The sequence below is a fragment of the Procambarus clarkii genome, chromosome 74 (genome assembly GCF_040958095.1).
Source record: "Procambarus clarkii isolate CNS0578487 chromosome 74, FALCON_Pclarkii_2.0, whole genome shotgun sequence".
In the NCBI taxonomy this organism is placed as follows: domain Eukaryota; kingdom Metazoa; phylum Arthropoda; class Malacostraca; order Decapoda; family Cambaridae; genus Procambarus; species Procambarus clarkii.
Window position 1 is genome coordinate 10586285 of NC_091223.1, and position 22094 is coordinate 10608378.

Consider the following 22094-nt stretch of genomic DNA (forward strand, 5'->3'; position numbering starts at 1 on the left):
GCAGGGTTTGTTTTTAGCAAACAAAGTTTTACAAAAAAAAAAAATTCCATTCCTTCAGGACCTTGCAGATGTTAGGTCAAACTAATTGACAGTAATCTGTTTTGCCCTTTCAAACAATGATGGTTTTTGGCCGCTAGCGGCAAAAATCGCACTATTTTTGGCCGCTAGCGGCGAAAATCACACGATTTTTGGCCGCTAGCGGCGAAAATCGCACTATTTTTGCCGCTAGCGGCCAAAAACCATGCGATTTTCGCAGGTGGCGGGCAAAAATCGCGATTTTCGCAGCTACTGGCCAAAAATAGCGCTTTTTTCGCTGCTAGCGGCCAAAAATCATGCGAATTTCGCCGCTGGCGGCCAAAAATCGGGCGATTTTTGCCGCTAGCGGCCAAAAACCATGCGATTTTCGCAGCTGGCGGGCAAAAAACGCGATTTTTGCCGCTAGCGGCCAGAAACCATGCGATTTTTGCAGCTGGCGGCCAAAAACCGCGCGAATTTTGCCGCTACCTGCCAAAAATCGACCGATTTTCTCCGCTAGCGGCCAAAAATCGTGCGAATTTCGCCGCTAGGGGCCAAAAATCGAGCGATTTGTGGCGGTAGGGGCCAGAAACTCTGCGATTTTCGCAGCTGGCGGGCAAAAAAACCGCGCGAATTTCGCCGCTATCTGCCAAAAAACCGTGCGATTTTCGCCGCTAGCGGCCAAAAATCGTGCAAATTTCGCCGCTAGCGGCCAAAAATCGTGCGAATTTCGCCGCTAGCGGCCAAAAATAATGCGATTTTCGCCGCAACGGGCCAAAAATCGATCGATTTTTGCCGCTATCGGCCAAAAACCATGCGATTTTCACAGCTGGCGGGCAAAAAACGCGATTTTTGCCGCTAGCGGCCAAAAATCGTGCGAATTTCGCCGCTAGCGGCCAAAAATTATGCGATTTTCGCCGCTAGCGGCCAGAAACTATGCGATTTTTGCAGCTGGTAGGCAAAAATAGCGCGATTTTCGCCGCTACCGGCCAAAATTAGCGCGATTTTCGCCGCTACCGGCCAAAATTAGCGCGATTTTCGCCGCTAGCGGCCAAAAACCGTGAGATTTTCGCAGCTATTGGCCAAAAATCATGCAAATTTCGCCGCTACCTACCAAAAATCGCGATTTTCGCCGCTACCGGGCAAAAATAGCGCGATTTTCGCCGCTAGCGGCCAAAAATCGGGCGATTTTTGCCGCTAGCGGCCGAAAACCGCACTATTTTCGACGCTAGCGGCCAGAAACCATGCGATTTTTGCAGCTGGTGGCCAAAAACCACGCGAATTTTTCCGCTATCTGCCAAAAATCGCGATTTTCACCGCTACCGGTCAGAAACCGCGCGATTTTAGCCGCTAGCGGCCAAAAACCATGCGATTTTCGCAGCTGGCGGGCAAAAAAACGCAATTTTTTTCCACTAGCGGCCAAAAATCGTGCGAATTTCGCCGCTAGGGGCCAAAAATCGGGCGATTTTTGGCGGTAGGGGCCAGAAACTCTGCGATTTTCGCAGCTGGTGGGCAAAAAAACGCGCGAATTTCGCAGCTGGCGGGCAAAAATCGCGATTTTCGCCGCTATCGGACAAAAATAGTGCGATTTTCGCCGCTAGCGGCCAAAAACCGTGCGATTTTCGCCGCTAGCGGCCAGAAATCGTGAAAATTTCACCGCTAGCGGCCAAAAAAACGTGCGAATTTCGCCGCTAGCGGCCAAAAATAGTGCGATTTTCGCCGCTACGGGCCAAAAATCGAGCGATTTTTGCCGCTATCGGCCAAAAACCATGCGATTTTCAAAGCTGGCGGGCAAAAAACGCAATTTTTGCCGCTAGCGGCCAAAAATCGTGCGAATTTCGCCGCTAGCGGCCAAAAATTATGCGATTTTCGCCGCTAGCGGCCAGAAACTATGCGATTTTTGCAGCTGGTAGGCAAAAATAGCGCGATTTTCGCCGCTACCGGCCAAAATTAGCGCGATTTTTGCCGCTAGCGGCCAAAAATGGTGCGAATTTCGCCGCTAGCGGCCAAAAATTATGCAATTTTCGCCGCTAGCGGCCAGAAACTATGCGATTTTTGCAGCTGGTAGGCAAAAATAGCGCGATTTTCGCCGCTACCGGCCAAAATTAGCGCGATTTTTGCCGCTAGCGGCCAAAAATCGTGCGAATTTCGCCTATAGCGGCCAAAAATTATGCAATTTTCGCCGCTAGCGGCCAGAAACTATGCGATTTTTGCAGCTGGTAGGCAAAAATAGCGCGATTTTCGCCGCTACCGGCCAAAATTAGCGCGATTTTCGCCGCTAGCGGCCAAAAACCTTGAGATTTTCGCAGCTATTGGCCAAAAATCATGCAAATTTTTGCCGCTACCTGCCAAAAATCGCGATTTTCGCCGCTACCGGCCAAAAATAGTGCGATTTTCGCCGCTAGCGGCCAGAAACTATGCGATTTTTGCAGCTGGCGGGCAAAAATAACGCGATTTTCGCCGCTTCCGGCCAAAAACCGCGCGATTTTCGCCGATAGCGGCCAAAAACCGTGCGATTTTCGCCGCTAGCGGCCAAAAATTGTGCAAATTTCACCGCTAGCGGCCAAAAATCGTGCAAATTTCGCCGCTAGCGGCCAAAAATCGTGCGATTTTCGCCGCTAGCGGCCAAAAATAGTGCGATTTTTGCCGCTAGCGGCCAAAAACCATGCGATTTTCGCAGGTGGCGGGCAAAAATTGCGATTTTCACAGCTACCGGCCAAAAATAGCGCTTTTTTCGCCGCTAGCAGCCAAAAACCGTGCGATTTTCGCCGCTAGGGGCCAAAAATCGGGCGATTTTTGCCGCTAGCGGCCAAAAACCATGCGATTTTCGCAGCTGGCGGGCAAAAAACGCAATTTTTTTCCGCTAGCGGCCAAAAATCGTGCGAATTTCGCCGCTAGGGGCCAAAAATCGGGCGATTTTTGGCGGTAGGGGCCAGAAACTCTGCGATTTTCGCAGCTGGCGGGCAAAAAAACCGCGCGAATTTCGCCGCTATCTGCCAAAAATCGACCGATTTTCGCCGCTACCGGCCAAAAACTGCGCGATTTTCGCCGCTAGCGGCCAAAAACCATGCGATTTTCGCAGCTGGCGGGCAAAAATCGCGATTTTCGCCGCTATCGGACAAAAATAGTGCGATTTTCGCCGCTAGCGGCCAAAAACCGTGCGATTTTCGCCGCTAGCGGCCAAAAATCGTGCAAATTTCGCCGCTAGCGGCCAAAAATCGTGCGAATTTCGCCGCTAGCGGCCAAAAATAGTGCGATTTTCGCCGCTACGGGCCAAAAATCGAGCGATTTTTGCCGCTATCGGCCAAAAACCATGCGATTTTCACAGCTGGCGGGCAAAAAACGCGATTTTTGCCGCTAGCGGCCAAAAATCGTGCGAATTTCGCCGCTAGCGGCCAAAAATTATGCGATTTTCGCCGCTAGCGGCCAGAAACTATGCGATTTTTGCAGCTGGTAGGCAAAAATAGCGCGATTTTCGCCGCTACCGGCCAAAATTAGCGCGATTTTTGCCGCTAGCGGCCAAAAATCGTGCGAATTTCGCCGCTAGCGGCCAAAAATTATGCGATTTTCGCCGCTAGCGGCCAGAAACTATGCGATTTTTGCAGCTGGTAGGCAAAAATAGCGCGATTTTCGCCGCTACCCGCCAAAATTAGCGCGATTTTCGCCGCTAGCGGCCAAAAACCTTGAGATTTTCGCAGCTATTGGCCAAAAATCGCGATTTTTGCCGCTACCGGGCAAAAATAGCGCGATTTTCGCCGCTAGCGGCCAAAAATCGGGCGATTTTTGCCGCTAGCGGCCGAAAACCGCACTATTTTCGACGCTAGCGGCCAGAAACCATGCGATTTTTGCAGCTGGCGGCCAAAAACCACGCGAATTTTTTCCGCTATCTGCCAAAAATCGCGATTTTCACCGCTACCGGCCAGAAACCGCGCGATTTTAGCCGCTAGGGGCCAAAAACCATGCGATTTTCGCAGCTGGCGGCCAAAAATCGCGATTTTCGCCGCTACCGGCCAAAAACCGCGCGATTTTTGCCGGTAGCGGCCAAAGACCATGCGTTTTTCGCAGCTGGCAGGCAAAGATCCCGATTTTCGACGCTACCGGCCAAAAATAGCGCGATTTTCGCCGCTAGCGGCCAAAAACCGTGCGATTTTCGCCGCTAGGGGCCAAAAAAAGTGCGAATTTCGCCGCTAGCGGCCAGAAACTATGCGATTTTTGCAGCTGGCGGGCGAAAATAGTACGATTTTCGCCGATACCGGCCAAAAACCACGCTATTTTTGACCCGCTAGCGGCCAAAAACCATGCAATTTTCGCAGCTGGCGGGCAAAAATTGCGATTTTTGCCGCTACGGGCCAAAAATAGCGCGATTTTCGCCGCTACCGGCCAAAAATAGCGCGATTTTCGCCGCTAGCGGCCAAAAACCGTGCGATTTTCCCCGCTAGCGGCCAAAAATCGTGCGAATTTCGCCGTTAACGGCCAAAAATAGTGCGATTTTCGCCGCTAGCGGCCAAAAATAGTGCGATTTTCGCCGCTAGCGGCCAAAAATAGTGCGATTTTTGCCGCTAGCGGCCAAAAACCATGCGATTTTCGCAGGTGGCGGGCAAAAATCGCGATTTTCGCAGCTACTGGCCAAAAATAGCGCTTTTTTCGCCGCTAGCGGCCAAAAACCGTGCGATTTTCGCCGCTAGGGGCCAAAAATCGGGCGATTTTTGCCGCTAGCGGCCAAAAACCATGCGATTTTCGCAGCTGGCGGGCAAAAAAATCGATTTTTGCCGCTAGCGGCCAAAAATCGTGCGAATTTCGCCGCTAGGGGCCAAAAATCGGGCAATTTTTAGCGGTAGCGGCCAGAAACTGTGTGATTTTCGCAGCTGGCGGGCAAAAAACGCGATTTTTGCCGCTAGCGGCCAAAAATCGTGCGATTTTCGCCGGTAGCGGCCAGAAACTATGCGATTTTAGCAGCTGGCGGCGAAAAACCGCGCGAATTTCGCCGCTATCTGCCAAAGATCGACCGATTTTCGCCGCTACCGGCCAAAAACTGCGCGATTTTCGCCGCTAGCGGCCAAAAACCGCGCGATTTTCGCCGCTAGCGGCAAAAATCGCACTATTTTTGGCCGCTAGCGGCGAAAATCGCACGATTTTTGGCCGCTAGCGGCGAAAATCGCACTATTTTTGCCGCTAGCGGCCAAAAACCATGCGATTTTCGCAGCTGGCGGGCAAAAAATCACGATTTTCGCCACTACCGGCCAAAAATAGCGCGATTTTCGCCGGTAGCGGCCAAAAACCGTGCGATTTTCGACGCTAGCGGCCAAAAATCGTGCGAATTTCGCCGCTAACGGCCAAAAATAGTGCGATTTTCGCCGCTAGCGGCCAGAGACTATGCGATTTTTGCAGCTGGCGGGCAAAAATAACGCGATTTTCGCCGCTTCCGGCCAAAAACCGCGCGATTTTCGCTGATAGCGGCCAAAAACCGTGCGATTTTCGCCGCTAGCGGCCAAAAATTGTGCAAATTTCGCCGCTAGCGGCCAAAAATCGTGCAAATTTCTCCGCTAGCGGCCAAAAATCGTGCGATTTTCGCAGCTGGCGGGCAAAAAATTGGGCGATTTTTGGCGGTAGGGGCCAGAAACTCTGCGATTTTCGCAGCTGGCGGGCAAAAAACGCGATTTTTGCCGCTAGCGGCCAAAAATCGTGCGAATTTCGCCGCTAGCGGCCAAAAATCGTGCGATTTTCGCCGGTAGCGGCCAGAAACTATGGGATTTTATCAGCTGGCGGCCAAAAACCGCGCGAATTTCGCCGCTATCTGCCAAAAATCGACCTATTTTCGCCGCTACCGGCCAGAAACTGCGCGATTTTCGCCGCTACCGGCCAAAAACTGCGCGATTTTCGCCGCTAGCGGCCAAAAACCATGCGATTTTCGCAGCTGGCGGGCAAAAATCGCGATTTTCGCCGCTATCGGACAAAAATAGTGTGATTTTCGCCGCTAGCGGCCAAAAACCGTGCGATTTTCGCCGCTAGCGGCCAAAAACCGTGCGATTTTCGCCGCTAGCGGCCAAAAATCGTGCAAATTTCGCCGCTAGCGGCCAAAAATCGTGCGAATTTCGCCGCTAGCGGCCAAAAATAGTGCGATTTTCGCCGCTAGTGGCCAGAAACTATGCGATTTTTGCAGCTGGCGGGCAAAAATCGTGCGAATTTCGCCGCTAGGGGCCAAAAATCGGGCGATTTTTGGCGGTAGCGGCCAGAAACTATGCGATTTTCGCAGCTGGCGGGCAAAAAAACGCGATTTTTGCCGCTAGCGGCCAAAAATCGTGCGAATTTCGCCGCTAGCGGCCGAAAATCGTGCGATTTTCGCCGGTAGCGGCCAGAAACTATGCGATTTTAGCAGCTGGCGGCCAAAAAACCGCGCGAATTTCGCCGCTATCTGCCAAAAATCGACCGATTTTCGCCGCTACCGGCCAAAAACTGCGCGATTTTCGCCGCTAGCGGCCAAAAACCATGCGATTTTCGCAGCTGGCGGGCAAAAATCGCGATTTTCGCCGCTATCGGACAAAAATAGTGCGATTTTCGCCGCTAGCGGCCAAAAACCGTGCGATTTTCGCCGCTAGCGGCCAAAAATCGTGCAAATTTCCCCGCTAGCGGCCAAAAATCGTGCGAATTTCGCTGCTAGCGGCCAAAAATAGTGCGATTTTCGCCGCTAGTGGCCAGAAACTATGCGATTTTTGCAGCTGGCGGGCAAAAATAGCGCGATTTTCGCCGCTACCGGCCAAAAACCGCGCGATTTTCGCAGCTAGCGGCCAAAAACCGTGCGATTTTCGCCGCTACGGGCCAAAAATCGGGCGATTTTTGCCACTAGCGGCCAAAAACCATGCGATTTTCGCAGCTGGTGGGCAAAAAACGCGATTTTTGCCGCTAGCGGCCAAAAATCGTGCGAATTTCGCCGCTAGCGGCCAAAAATTATGCGATTTTCGCCGCTAGCGGCCAGAAACTATGCGATTTTTGCAGCTGGTAGGCAAAAATAGCGCGATTTTCGCCGCTACCGGCCAAAATTAGCGCGATTTTCGCCGCTAGCGGCCAAAAACCGTGAGATTTTCGCCGCTAGCGGCCAAAAATCATGCAAATTTCGCGGCTACCTGCCAAAAATCGCGATTTTCGCCGCTACCGGGCAAAAATAGCGCGATTTTCGCCGCTAGCGGCCAAAAACCGTGCGATTTTCGCCGCTAGCGGCCAAAAATCGGGCGATTTTTGCCGCTAGGGGCGGAAAACCGCACTATTTTCGACGCTAGCGGCCAGAAACCATGCGATTTTTGCAGCTGGCGGGCAAAAATCGCGCGAATTTCGCCGATACCTCCCAAAAATCGCGATTTTCACCGCTACCGGCCAGAAACCGCGCGATTTTAGCCGCTAGCGGCCAAAAACCATGCGATTTTCGCCGCTACCGGCCAAAAATAGCGCGACTTTCGCCGCTAGCGGCCGAAAACCGTCCGATTTTCGCCGCTAGCGGCCAAAAATCGGGCGATTTTTGCCGCTAACGGCCGAAAACTGTGCTATTTTCGACGCTAGCAGCCAGAAACCTTGCGATTTTTGCAGCTGGCGGCCAAAAACCGCGCGAATTTTTCCGCTATCTGCCAAAAATCGACCGATTTTCGCCGCTACCGGCCAAAAACCGCGCGATTTTCGCCGCTAGCGGCTAAAATCTATGCGATTTTCGCAGCTGGCGGGCAAAAATCGCGATTTTTGCCGCTAACGGCCGAAAACCGCGCAAATTTCGCCGCTAGCCGCCAAAAATCGTGCGAATTTCGCCGCTAGTGGCCAGAAACTATGCGATTTTTGCAGCTGGCGGGCGAAAAAAAGCGCGATTTTCGCCGCTACCGGCCAAAAACCGCGCGATTTTCGCCGGTAGCGGCCAAAAACCATGCGTTTTTTTGCAGCTGGCGGGCAAAGATCGCGATTTTCGCCGCTACCGGCCAAAAATAGCGCGATTTTCGCCGCTAGCGGCCAAAAACCGTGCGATTTTCGCCGCTAGCGGCCAAAAATCGTGCAAATTTCGCCGCTAGGGGCTAAAAAAAGTGCGAATTTCGCCGCTAGCGGCCAAAAATCGTCCGAGTTTCGCCGCTAGCGGCCAGAAACTATGCGATTTTTGCAGCTGGCGGGCGAAAATAGTACGATTTTCGCCGATACTGGCCAAAAACCGCACTATTTTTGACCCGCTAGCAGCCAAAAAATATGCAATTTTCGCAGCTGGCGGGCAAAAATTGCGATTTTTGCCGCTACGGGCCAAAAATAGCGCGATTTTCGCCGCTACCGGCCAAAAATAGCGCGATTTTCGCCGCTAGCGGCCAAAAACCGTGCGATTTTCCCCGCTAGCGGCCAAAAACCATGCGATTTTCGCAGCTGGCGGGCAAAAATCGCGATTTTCGCCGCTACCGGCCAAAAATAGCGCGATTTTCGCCGCTAGCGGCCAAAAACCGTGCGATTTTCGCCGCTAGCGGCCAAAAATCGTGCGAATTTCGCCGCTAACGGCCAAAAATAGTGCGATTTTCGCCGCTAGCGGCCAGAAACTATGCGATTTTTGCAGCTGGCGGGCAAAAATAACGCGATTTTTCGCCGCTTCCGGCCAAAAACCGCGCGATTTTCGCCGATAGCGGCCAAAAACCGTGCGATTTTCGCCGCTAGCGGCCAAAAATTGTGCAAATTTCGCCGCTAGCGGCCAAAAATCGTGCAAATTTTGCCGCTAGCAGCCAAAAATCGTGCGATTTTCACCGCTAGCGGCCAGAAACTATGCGATTTTTGCAGCTGGCAGGCGAAAATAGCGCGATTTTCGCCGCTACCGGCCAAAAACCGCGCGATTTTCGCCGCTAGCGGCCAAAAACCATGCGATTTTCGCAGCTGGCGGGGAAAAAATCGCGATTTTCGCCGCTACCGGCCAAAAATAGCGCGATTTTCGCCGCTAGCGGCCAAAAACCGTGGGATTTTCACCGCTAGCGGGCAGAAATCGGGCGATTTTTGCTGCTAACGGCCGAAAAACCGCGCTATTTTCGACGCTAGCGGCCAGAAACCATGCGATTTTTGCAGCTGGCGGCCAAAAACCGCGCGAATTTTGCCGCTACCTGCCAAAAATCGACCGATTTTCGCCGCTACCGGCCAAAAACCGCGCGATTTTTGCCGCTAGCGGTCAAAAACCATGCGATTTTCGCAGCTGGCGGGCAAAAATCTCGATTTTTCGCCGCTACCGGCCAAAAATAGGGCGATTTTCGCCGCTAGTGGCCAAAAACCGTGCGATTTTCGCCGCTAGCGGCCAAAAATCGTGCGAATTTCGCCGCTAGCGGCCAAACATCTTGCGAATTTCGTCGCTAGCGGATAGAAACTATGCGATTTTTGCAGCTGGCGGGCGAAAATAGCGCGATTTTCTCCGCTATTGGCCAAAAACCGCGCGATTTTCGCCGCTAGCGGCCAAAAACCATGCGATTTTTGCAGCTGGCGGGCAAAAATAGCGCGATTTTCGCCCATACCGGCCAAAAACCGCGCGATTTTTGCCGCTAGCGGCCAAAAACCATGCGATTTTCGCCGCTAGCGGCCAGAAAACTATGCGATTGTTGTGATATGGATTCACATATCACAACAATCACATTGTTGTGATATGGATTGTTCTGGCTTACGTGCAAGGTCTTGGATTTTTTTTCTGTTTTATATTAAGAAATTGCCAGTCTTGTTACTATTTGTAGAGTTAGAGATCTGCATTAAGGCCTCAATATTATATTCTTTATTTTTTTTATAACATGTTATCAGCAATTTTTGTGGTTGGTAATATTTAGATTAACGTCAGTGATGTATATGACAAGGGTTAAGACCCCTTGTGGTATGACAGCATTTTTCCCAGTCATTTCTTTAACAAATGAAAGGGTCCTCGTAACCATTCTTTTGTCCTTTCTACCATGTACCTGTTTGTTGCTTCTTGGTCTTTCATTTGGTACTTTGGCTATTAAAACAATGGCCTTTGATAATGTTGCAATTACCATTTCTAAAAAAAAATGAGCAGGTTCATTAGGCAGGGTTTGTTTTTAGCAAACAAAGTTTTACAAAAAAAAAAATTCCATTCCTTCAGGACCTTGCAGATGTTAGGTCAAACTAATTGACAGTAATCTGTTTTGCCCTTTCAAACAATGATGGTTTTTGGCCGCTAGCGGCAAAAATCGCACTATTTTTGGCCGCTAGCGGCGAAAATCGCACAATTTTTGGCCGCTAGCGGCGAAAATCGCACTATTTTTGCCGCTAGCGGCCAAAAACCATGCGATTTTCGCAGGTGGCGGGCAAAAATCGCGATTTTCGCAGCTACTGGCCAAAAATAGCGCTTTTTTCGCTGCTAGCGGCCAAAAATCGTGCGAATTTCGCCGCTAGCGGCCAAAAATCGGGCGATTTTTGCCGCTAGCGGCCAAAAAAAGTGCGAATTTCGCCGCTAGCGGCCAAAAATCGTCCGAATTTCGCCGCTAGCGGCCAGAAACTATGCGATTTTTGCAGCTGGCGGGCGAAAATAGTACGATTTTCGCCGATACTGGCCAAAACCGCACTATTTTTGACCCGCTAGCAGCCAAAAAATATGCAATTTTCGCAGCTGGCGGGCAAAAATTGCGATTTTTGCCGCTACGGGCCAAAAATAGCGCGATTTTCGCCGCTACCGGCCAAAAATAGCGCGATTTTCGCCGCTAGCGGCCAAAAACCGTGCGATTTTCCCCGCTAGCGGCCAAAAACCATGCGATTTTCGCAGCTGGCGGGCAAAAATCGCGATTTTCGCCGCTACCGGCCAAAAATAGCGCGATTTTCGCCGCTAGCGGCCAAAAACCGTGCGATTTTCGCCGCTAGCGGCCAAAAATCGTGCGAATTTCGCCGCTAACGGCCAAAAATAGTGCGATTTTCGCCGCTAGCGGCCAGAAACTATGCGATTTTTGCAGCTGGCGGGCAAAAATAACGCGATTTTCGCCGCTTCCGGCCAAAAACCGCGCGATTTTCGCCGATAGCGGCCAAAAACCGTGCGATTTTCGCCGCTAGCGGCCAAAAATTGTGCAAATTTCGCCGCTAGCGGCCAAAAATCGTGCAAATTTTGCCGCTAGCAGCCAAAAATCGTGCGATTTTCGCCGCTAGCAGCTAGAAACTATGCGATTTTTGCAGCTGGCAGGCGAAAATAGCGCGATTTTCGCCGCTACCGGCCAAAAACCGCGCGATTTTCGCCGCTAGCGGCCAAAAACCATGCGATTTTCGCAGCTGGCGGGCAAAAATCGCGATTTTCGCCGCTACCGGCCAAAAATAGCGCGATTTTCGCCGCTAGCGGCCAAAAACCGTGCGATTTTCACCGCTAGCGGCCAGAAATCGGGCGATTTTTGCCGCTAACGGCCGAAAACCGCGCTATTTTCGACGCTAGCGGCCAGAAACCATGCGATTTTTGCAGCTGGCGGCCAAAAACCGCGCGAATTTTGCCGCTACCTGCCAAAATCGACCGATTTTCGCCGCTACCGGCCAAAAACCGCGCGATTTTCGCCGCTAGCGGTCAAAAACCATTCGATTTTCGCAGCTGGCGGGCAAAATCGCGATTTTCGCCGCTACCGGCCAAAAATAGGGCGATTTTCGCCGCTAGTGGCCAAAAACAGTGCGATTTTCGCCGCTAGCGGCCAAAAATCGTGCGAATTTCGCCGCTAGCGGCCAAACATCTTGCGAATTTCGTCGCTAGCGGATAGAAACTATGCGATTTTTGCAGCTGGCGGGCGAAAATAGCGCGATTTTCTCCGCTACCGGCCAAAAACCGCGCGATTTTTGCCGCTAGCGGCCAAAACCATGCGATGTTCGCCGCTAGCGGCCAGAAACTATGCGATTGTTGTGATATGGATTCACATATCACAACAATCACATTGTTGTGATATGGATTGTTCTGGCTTACGTGCAAGGTCTTGGATTTTTTTCTGTTTTATATTAAGAAATTGCCAGTCTTGTTACTATTTGTAGAGTTAGAGATCTGCATTAAGGCCTCAATATTATATTCTTTATTTTTTTTATAACATGTTATCAGCAATTTTTGTGGTTGGTAATATTTAGATTAACGTCAGTGATGTATATGACAAGGGTTAAGACCCCTTGTGGTATGACAGCATTTTTCCCAGTCATTTCTTTAACAAATGAAAGGGTCCTCGTAACCATTCTTTTGTCCTTTCTACCATGTACCTGTTTGTTGCTTCTTGGTCTTTCATTTGGTACTTTGGCTATTAAAACAATGGCCTTTGATAATGTTGCAATTACCATTTCTAAAAAAAAATGAGCAGGTTCATTAGGCAGGGTTGTTTTTAGCAAACAAAGTTTTACAACAAAAAAAATTCCATTCCTTCAGGACCTTGCAGATGTTAGGTCAAACTAATTGACAGTAATCTGTTTTGCCCTTTCAAACAATGATGGTTTTTGGCCGCTAGCGGCAAAAATCGCACTATTTTTGGCCGCTAGCGGCGAAAATCGCACGATTTTTGGCCGCTAGTGGCGAAAATCGCACTATTTTTGCCGCTAGCGGCCAAAAACCATGCGATTTCGCAGGTGGCGGGCAAAAATCGCGATTTTCGCAGCTACTGGCCAAAAATAGCGCTTTTTTCGCTGCTAGCGGCCAAAAATCGTGCGAATTTCGCCGCTAGCGGCCAAAAATCGGGCGATTTTTGCCGCTAGCGGCCAAAAACCATGCGATTTTCGCAGCTGGCGGGCAAAAAACGCGATTTTTGCCGCTAGCGGCCAAAAATCGTGCGAATTTCGCCGCTAGGGGCCAAAAATCGGGCGATTTGTGGCGGTAGGGGCCAGAAACTCTGCGATTTTCGCAGCTGGCGGGCAAAAAACCGCGCGAATTTCGCCGCTATCTGCCAAAAACCGTGCGATTTTCGCCGCTATAGCGGCCAAAAATCGTGCAAATTTCGCCGCTAGCGGCCAAAAATCGTGCGAATTTCGCCGCTAGCGGCCAAAAATAATGCGATTTTCGCCGCAACGGGCCAAAAATCGAGCGATTTTTGCCGCTATCGGAAAAAAACCATGCGATTTTCACAGCTGGCGGGCAAAAAAACGCGATTTTTGCCGCTAGCGGCCAAAAAATCGTGCGAATTTCGCCGCTAGCGGCCAAAAATTATGCGATTTTCGCCGCTAGCGGCCAGAAACTATGCGATTTTTGCAGCTGGTAGGCAAAAATAGCGCGATTTCGCCGCTACCGGCCAAAATTAGCGCGATTTTTGCCGCTAGCGGCCAAAAACCGTGAGATTTTCGCCGCTAGCGGCCAAAAATCATGCAAATTTCGCGGCTACCTGCCAAAAATCGCGATTTTCGCCGCTACCGGGCAAAAATAGCGCTTTTTTCGCCGCTAGCGGCCAAAAACCATGCGATTTTCGCCGCTAGCGGCCAAAAATCGGGCGATTTTTGCCGCTAGCGGCCAAAAACCATGCGATTTTCGCAGCTGGCGGGCAAAAAACGCAATTTTTTCCGCTAGCGGCCAAAAATCGTGCGAATTTCGCCGCTAGGGGCCAAAAATCGGGCGATTTTTGGCGGTAGGGGCCAGAAACTCTGCGATTTTCGCAGCTGGCGGGCAAAAAAACCGCGCGAATTTCGCCGCTATCTGCCAAAAATCGACCGATTTTCGCCGCTACCGGCCAAAAACTGCGCGATTTTCGCCGCTAGCGGCCAAAAAACCATGCGATTTTCGCAGCTGGCGGGCAAAAATCGCGATTTTCGCCGCTATCGGACAAAAATAGTGCGATTTTCGCCGCTAGCGGCCAAAAACCGTGCGATTTTCGCCGCTAGCGGCCAAAAATCGTGCAAATTTCGCCGCTAGCGACCAAAAATCGTGCGAATTTCGCCGCTAGCGGCCAAAAATAGTGCGATTTTCGCCGCTAGCGGCGAAAATCGCGCTATTTTTGGCCGGTAGCGGCGAAAATCGCGCTATTTTTGGCCCGTAGCGGCAAAAATCGCAATTTTTGCCCGCCAGCTGCGAAAATTGCATATTTTTTGGCTGCTAGCGGGTCAAAAATAGTGCGGTTTTTGGCCAGTATCGGCGAAAATCGTACTATTTTCGCCCGCCAGCTGCAAGAATCGCATAGTTTCTGGCCGCTAGCGGCGAAATTCGGACGATTTTTGGCCGCTAGCGGCGAAATTCGCACTTTTTTTGGACCCTAGCGGCGAAATTTGCACGATTTTTGGCCGCTAGCGGCGAAAATCGCAAGGTTTTTGGCCGCTAGCGGCGAAAATCGCGCTATTTTTGGCCGGTAGCGGCGAAAATCGCGATCTTTGCCCGCCAGCTGCAAAAAACGCATGGTTTTTGGCCGCTACCGGCGAAAATCGCGCGGTTTTTGGCCGGTAGCGGCGAAAATCGCGCTATTTTCGCCCGCCAGCTGCAAAAATCGCATAGTTTCTGGCCACTAGCGGCGAAATTCGCACGATTTTTGGCGGCTAGCGGCGAAATTTGCGCGGTTTTCGGCCGTTAGCGGCAAAAATCGCCCGATTTTTGGCCGCTAGCGGCAAAAATCGCACGGTTTGTAGCCGCTAGCAGCAAAAATCGCGCTATTTTTGGCCGGTAGCGGCGAAAATCGCGATTTTTGCCCGCCAGCTGCGAAAATCGCATGGTTTTTGGCCGCTAGCGGCGAAAACCGCGCGGTTTTTGGCCGGTAGCGGCCAAAAACCATGCGATTTTCGCAGCTGGCGGGCAAAAATCGCGATTTTCGCCGCTACCGGCCAAAAATAGCGCGATTTTTGCTGCTAGCGGCTACAAACCGTGCGATTTTTGCCGCTAGCGGCCAAAAATCGGGCGATTTTTGCCGCTAACGGCCGAAAACCGCGCAAATTTCGCCGCTAGCCGCCAAAAATCGTGCGAATTTCGCCGCTAGTGGCCAGAAACTATGCGATTTTTGCAGCTGGCGGGCGAAAATAGCGCGATTTTCGCCGCTACCGGCCAAAAACCGCGCGATTTTCGCCGGTAGCGGCCAAAAACCATGCGTTTTTTGCAGCTGGCGGGCAAAGATCGCGATTTTCGCCGCTACCGGCCAAAAATAGCGCGATTTTCGCCGCTAGCGGCCAAAAACCGTGCGATTTTCGCCGCTAGCGGCCAAAAATCGTGCAAATTTCGCCGCTAGGGTCCAAAAAAAGTGCGAATTTCGCCGCTAGCGGCCAAAAATCGTCCGAATTTCGCCGCTAGCGGCCAGAAACTATGCGATTCTTGCAGCTGGCGGGCGAAAATAGTACGATTTTCGCCGATACTGGCCAAAAACCGCACTATTTTTGACCCGCTAGCAGCCAAAAAATATGCAATTTTCGCAGCTGGCGGGCAAAAATTGCGATTTTTGCCGCTACGGGCCAAAAATAGCGCGATTTTCGCCGCTACCGGCCAAAAATAGCGCGATTTTCGCCGCTAGCGGCCAAAAACCGTGCGATTTTCCCCGCTAGCGGCCAAAAACCATGCGATTTTCGCAGCTGGCGGGCAAAAATCGCGATTTTCGCTGCTACCGGCCAAAAATAGCGCGATTTTCGCCGCTAGCGGCCAAAAACCGTGCGATTTTCGCCGCTAGCGGCCAAAAATCGTGCGAATTTCGCCGCTAACGGCCAAAAATAGTGCGATTTTCGCCGCTAGCGGCCAGAAACTATGCGATTTTTGCAGCTGGCGGGCAAAAATAACGCGATTTTCGCCGCTTCCGGCCAAAAACCGCGCGATTTTCGCCGATAGCGGCCAAAAACCGTGCGATTTTCGCCGCTAGCGGCCAAAAATTGTGCAAATTTCGCCGCTAGCGGCCAAAAATCGTGCAAATTTTGCCGCAAGCAGCCAAAAATCGTGCGATTTTCGCCGCTAGCGGCCAGAAACTATGCGATTTTTGCAGCTGGCAGGCGAAAATAGCGCGATTTTCGCCGCTACCGGCCAAAAACCGCGCGATTTTCGCCGCTAGCGGCCAAAAACCATGCGATTTTCGCAACTGGTGGGCAAAAATCGCGATTTTCGCCGCTACCGGCCAAAAATAGCGCGATTTTCGCCGCTAGCGGCCAAAAACCGTGCGATTTTCACCGCTAGCGGCCAGAAATCGGGCGATTTTTGCCGCTAACGGCCGAAAATCGCGCTATTTTCGACGCTAGCGGCCAGAAACCATGCGATTTTTGCAGCTGGCGGCCAAAAACCGCGCGAATTTTGCCGCTACCTGCCAAAAATCGACCGATTTTCGCCGCTACCGGCCAAAAACCGCGCGATTTTCGCCGCTAGCGGTCAAAAACCATGCGATTTTCGCAGCTGGCGGGCAAAAATCGCGATTTTCGCCGCTACCGGCCAAAAATAGGGCGATTTTCGCCGCTAGCGGCCAAAAACCGTGCGATTTTCGCCGCTAGCGGCCAAAAATCGTGCGAATTTCGCCGCTAACGGCCAAAAATAGTGCGATTTTCGCCGCTAACGGCCAAAAATAGTGCGATTTTCGCCGCTAACGGCCAAAAATAGTGCGATTTTCGCCGCTAGCGGCCAGAAACTATGCGATTTTTGCAGCTGGCGGGCAAAAATAACGCGATTTTCGCCGCTTCCGGCCAAAAACCGCGCGATTTTCGCCGATAGCGGCCAAAAACCGTGCGATTTTCGCCGCTAGCGGCCAAAAATTGTGCAAATTTCGCCGCTAGCGGCCAAAAATCGTGCAAATTTTGCCGCTAGCAGCCAAAAATCGTGCGATTTTCGCCGCTAGCGGCCAGAAACTATGCGATTTTTGCAGCTGGCAGGCGAAAATAGCGCGATTTTCGCCGCTACCGGCCAAAAACCGCGCGATTTTCGCCGCTAGCGGCCAAAAACCATGCGATTTTCGCAACTGGTGGGCAAAAATCGCGATTTTCGCCGCTACCGGCCAAAAATAGCGCGATTTTCGCCGCTAGCGGCCAAAAACCGTGCGATTTTCACCGCTAGCGGCCAGAAATCGGGCGATTTTTGCCGCTAACGGCCGAAAATCGCGCTATTTTCGACGCTAGCGGCCAGAAACCATGCGATTTTTGCAGCTGGCGGCCAAAAACCGCGCGAATTTTGCCGCTACCTGCCAAAAATCGACCGATTTTCGCCGCTACCGGCCAAAAACCGCGCGATTTTCGCCGCTAGCGGTCAAAAACCATGCGATTTTCGCAGCTGGCGGGCAAAAATCGCGATTTTCGCCGCTACCGGCCAAAAATAGGGCGATTTTCGCCGCTAGTGGCCAAAAACCGTGCGATTTTCGCCGCTAGCGGCCAAAAATCGTGCGAATTTCGCCGCTAGCGGCCAAACATCTTGCGAATTTCGTCGCTAGCGGATAGAAACTATGCGATTTTTGCAGCTGGCGGGCGAAAATAGCGCGATTTTCTCCGCTACCGGCCAAAAACCGCGCGATTTTCGCCGCTAGCGGCCAAAAACCATGCGATTTTTGCAGCTGGCGGGCAAAAATAGCGCGATTTTCGCCCATACCGGCCAAAAACCGCGCGATTTTTGCCGCTAGCGGCCGAAAACCATGCGATTTTCGCCGCTAGCGGCCAGAAACTATGCGATTGTTGTGATATGGATTCACATATCACAACAATCACATTGTTGTGATATGGATTGTTCTGGCTTACGTGCAAGGTCTTGGATTTTTTTCTGTTTTATATTAAGAAATTGCCAGTCTTGTTACTATTTGTAGAGTTAGAGATCTGCATTAAGGCCTCAATATTATATTCTTTATTTTTTTTATAACATGTTATCAGCAATTTTTGTGGTTGGTAATATTTAGATTAACGTCAGTGATGTATATGACAAGGGTTAAGACCCCTTGTGGTATGACAGCATTTTTCCCAGTCATTTCTTTAACAAATGAAAGGGTCCTCGTAACCATTCTTTTGTCCTTTCTACCATGTACCTGTTTGTTGCTTCTTGGTCTTTCATTTGGTACTTTGGCTATTAAAACAATGGCCTTTGATAATGTTGCAATTACCATTTCTAAAAAAATGAGCAGGTTCATTAGGCAGGGTTTGTTTTTAGCAAACAAAGTTTTACAAAAAAAAAAATTCCATTCCTTCAGGACCTTGCAGATGTTAGGTCAAACTAATTGACAGTAATCTGTTTTGCCCTTTCAAACAATGATGGTTTTTGGCCGCTAGCGGCAAAAATCGCACTATTTTTGGCCGCTAGCGGCGAAAATCGCACGATTTTTGGCCGCTAGCGGCGAAAATCGCACTATTTTTGCCGCTAGCGGCCAAAAACCATGCGATTTTCGCAGGTGGCGGGCAAAAATCGCGATTTTCGCAGCTACTGGCCAAAAATAGCGCTTTTTTCGCTGCTAGCGGCCAAAAATCGTGCGAATTTCGCCGCTAGCGGCCAAAAATAATGCGATTTTCGCCGCAACGGGCCAAAAATCGAGCGATTTTTGCCGCTGTCGGCCAAAAACCATGCGATTTTCACAGCTGGCGGGCAAAAAAACGCGATTTTTGCCGCTAGCGGCCAAAAATCGTGCGAATTTCGCCGCTAGCGGCCAAAAATTATGCGATTTTCGCCGCTAGCGGCCAGAAACTATGCGATTTTTGCAGCTGGTAGGCAAAAATAGCGCGATTTTCGCCGCTACCGGCCAAAATTAGCGCGATTTTTGCCACTAGCGGCCAAAAATCGTGCGAATTTCGCCGCTAGCGGCCAAAAATTATGCGATTTTCGCCGCTAGCGTCCAGAAACTATGCGATTTTTGCAGCTGGTAGGCAAAAATAGCGCGATTTTCGCCGCTACCGGCCAAAATTAGCGCGATTTTCGCCGCTAGCGGCCAAAAACCGTGAGATTTTCGCAGCTATTGGCCAAAAATTATGCAAATTTCGCCGCTACCTACCAAAAATCGCGATTTTCGCTGCTACCGGGCAAAAATAGCGCGATTTTCGCCGCTAGCGGCCAAAAATCGGGCGATTTTTGCCGCTAGCGGCCGAAAACCGCACTATTTTCGACGCCAGCGGCCAGAAACCATGCGATTTTTGCAGCTGGTGGCCAAAAACCATGCGAATTTTTCCGCTATCTGCCAAAAATCGCGATTTTCACCGCTACCGGCCAGAAACCGCGCGATTTTCGCCGCTAGCGGCCGAAAACCGTCCGATTTTCGCCGCTAGCGGCCAAAAATCGGGCGATTTTTGCCGCTAACGGCCGAAAACTGTGCTATTTTCGACGCTAGCAGCCAGAAACCATGCGATTTTTGCAGCTGGCGGCCAAAAACCGCGCGAATTTTTCCGCTATCTGCCAAAAATCGACCGATTTTCGCCGCTACCGGCCAAAAACCGCGCGATTTTCGCCGCTAGCGGCTAAAATCTATGCGATTTTCGCAGCTGGCGGGCAAAAATCGCGATTTTTGCCGCTACCGGCCAAAAATAGCGCGATTTTCGCCGCTAGCGGACAAAAACCGTGCGATTTTCGCCGCTAGTGGCCAAAAATCGTGCAAATTTCGCAGCTAGCGGCCAAAAATCGTGCGAATTTCGCCGCTAGCGGCCAAAAATCGTGCGATTTTCGCCGCTAGTGGCCAGAAACTATGCGATTTTTGCAGCTGGCGGGCAAAAATAGGGCGATTTTCGCCGCTACCGGCCAAAAACCGCGCGGTTTTCGCCGCTAGCGGCCAAAAACCATGCGATTTTCGCAGCTGGCGGGCAAAAATCGCGATTTTCGCCGCTACCGGCCAAAAATAGCGCGATTTTTGCTGCTAGCGGCTACAAACCGTGCGATTTTTGCCGCTAGCGGCCAAAAATCGGGCGATTTTTGCCGCTAACGGCCGAAAACCGCGCAAATTTCGCCGCTAGCCGCCAAAAATCGTGCGAATTTCGCCGCTAGTGGCCAGAAACTATGCGATTTTTGCAGCTGGCGGGCGAAAATAGCGCGATTTTCGCCGCTACCGGCCAAAAACCGCGCGATTTTCGCCGGTAGCGGCCAAAAACCATGCGTTTTTTGCAGCTGGCGGGCAAAGATCGCGATTTTCGCCGCTACCGGCCAAAAATAGCGCGATTTTCGCCGCTAGCGGCCAAAAACCGTGCGATTTTCGCCGCTAGCGGCCAAAAATCGTGCAAATTTCGCCGCTAGGGTCCAAAAAAAGTGCGAATTTCGCCGCTAGCGGCCAAAAATCGTCCGAATTTCGCCGCTAGCGGCCAGAAACTATGCGATTCTTGCAGCTGGCGGGCGAAAATAGTACGATTTTCGCCGATACTGGCCAAAAACCGCACTATTTTTGACCCGCTAGCAGCCAAAAAATATGCAATTTTCGCAGCTGGCGGGCAAAAATTGCGATTTTTGCCGCTACGGGCCAAAAATAGCGCGATTTTCGCCGCTACCGGCCAAAAATAGCGCGATTTTCGCCGCTAGCGGCCAAAAACCGTGCGGTTTTCCCCGCTAGCGGCCAAAAACCATGCGATTTTCGCAGCTGGCGGGCAAAAATCGCGATTTTCGCTGCTACCGGCCAAAAATAGCGCGATTTTCGCCGCTAGCGGCCAAAAACCGTGCGATTTTCGCCGCTAGCGGCCAAAAATCGTGCGAATTTCGCCGCTAACGGCCAAAAATAGTGCGATTTTCGCCGCTAGCGGCCAGAAACTATGCGATTTTTGCAGCTGGCGGGCAAAAATAACGCGATTTTCGCCGCTTCCGGCCAAAAACCGCGCGATTTTCGCCGATAGCGGCCAAAAACCGTGCGATTTTCGCCGCTAGCGGCCAAAAATTGTGCAAATTTCGCCGCTAGCGGCCAAAAATCGTGCAAATTTTGCCGCAAGCAGCCAAAAATCGTGCGATTTTCGCCGCTAGCGGCCAGAAACTATGCGATTTTTGCAGCTGGCAGGCGAAAATAGCGCGATTTTCGCCGCTACCGGCCAAAAACCGCGCGATTTTCGCCGCTAGCGGCCAAAAACCATGCGATTTTCGCAACTGGTGGGCAAAAATCGCGATTTTCGCCGCTACCGGCCAAAAATAGCGCGATTTTCGCCGCTAGCGGCCAAAAACCGTGCGATTTTCACCGCTAGCGGCCAGAAATCGGGCGATTTTTGCCGCTAACGGCCGAAAATCGCGCTATTTTCGACGCTAGCGGCCAGAAACCATGCGATTTTTGCAGCTGGCGGCCAAAACCGCGCGAATTTTGCCGCTACCTGCCAAAAATCGACCGATTTTCGCCGCTACCGGCCAAAAACCGCGCGATTTTCGCCGCTAGCGGTCAAAAACCATGCGATTTTCGCAGCTGGCGGGCAAAAATCGCGATTTTCGCCGCTACCGGCCAAAAATAGGGCGATTTTCGCCGCTAGTGGCCAAAAACCGTGCGATTTTCGCCGCTAGCGGCCAAAAATCGTGCGAATTTCGCCGCTAGCGGCCAAACATCTTGCGAATTTCGTCGCTAGCGGATAGAAACTATGCGATTTTTGCAGCTGGCGGGCGAAAATAGCGCGATTTTCTCCGCTACCGGCCAAAAACCGCGCGATTTTCGCCGCTAGCGGCCAAAAACCATGCGATTTTTGCAGCTGGCGGGCAAAAATAGCGCGATTTTCGCCCATACCGGCCAAAAACCGCGCGATTTTTGCCGCTAGCGGCCAAAAACCATGCGATTTTCGCCGCTAGCGGCCAGAAACTATGCGATTGTTGTGATATGGATTCACATATCACAACAATCACATTGTTGTGATATGGATTGTTCTGGCTTACGTGCAAGGTCTTGGATTTTTTTCTGTTTTATATTAAGAAATTGCCAGTCTTGTTACTATTTGTAGAGTTAGAGATCTGCATTAAGGCCTCAATATTATATTCTTTATTTTTTTTATAACATGTTATCAGCAATTTTTGTGGTTGGTAATATTTAGATTAACGTCAGTGATGTATATGACAAGGGTTAAGACCCCTTGTGGTATGACAGCATTTTTCCCAGTCATTTCTTTAACAAATGAAAGGGTCCTCGTAACCATTCTTTTGTCCTTTCTACCATGTACCTGTTTGTTGCTTCTTGGTCTTTCATTTGGTACTTTGGCTATTAAAACAATGGCCTTTGATAATGTTGCAATTACCATTTCTAAAAAAAATGAGCAGGTTCATTAGGCAGGGTTTGTTTTTAGCAAACAAAGTTTTACAAAAAAAAATTCCATTCCTT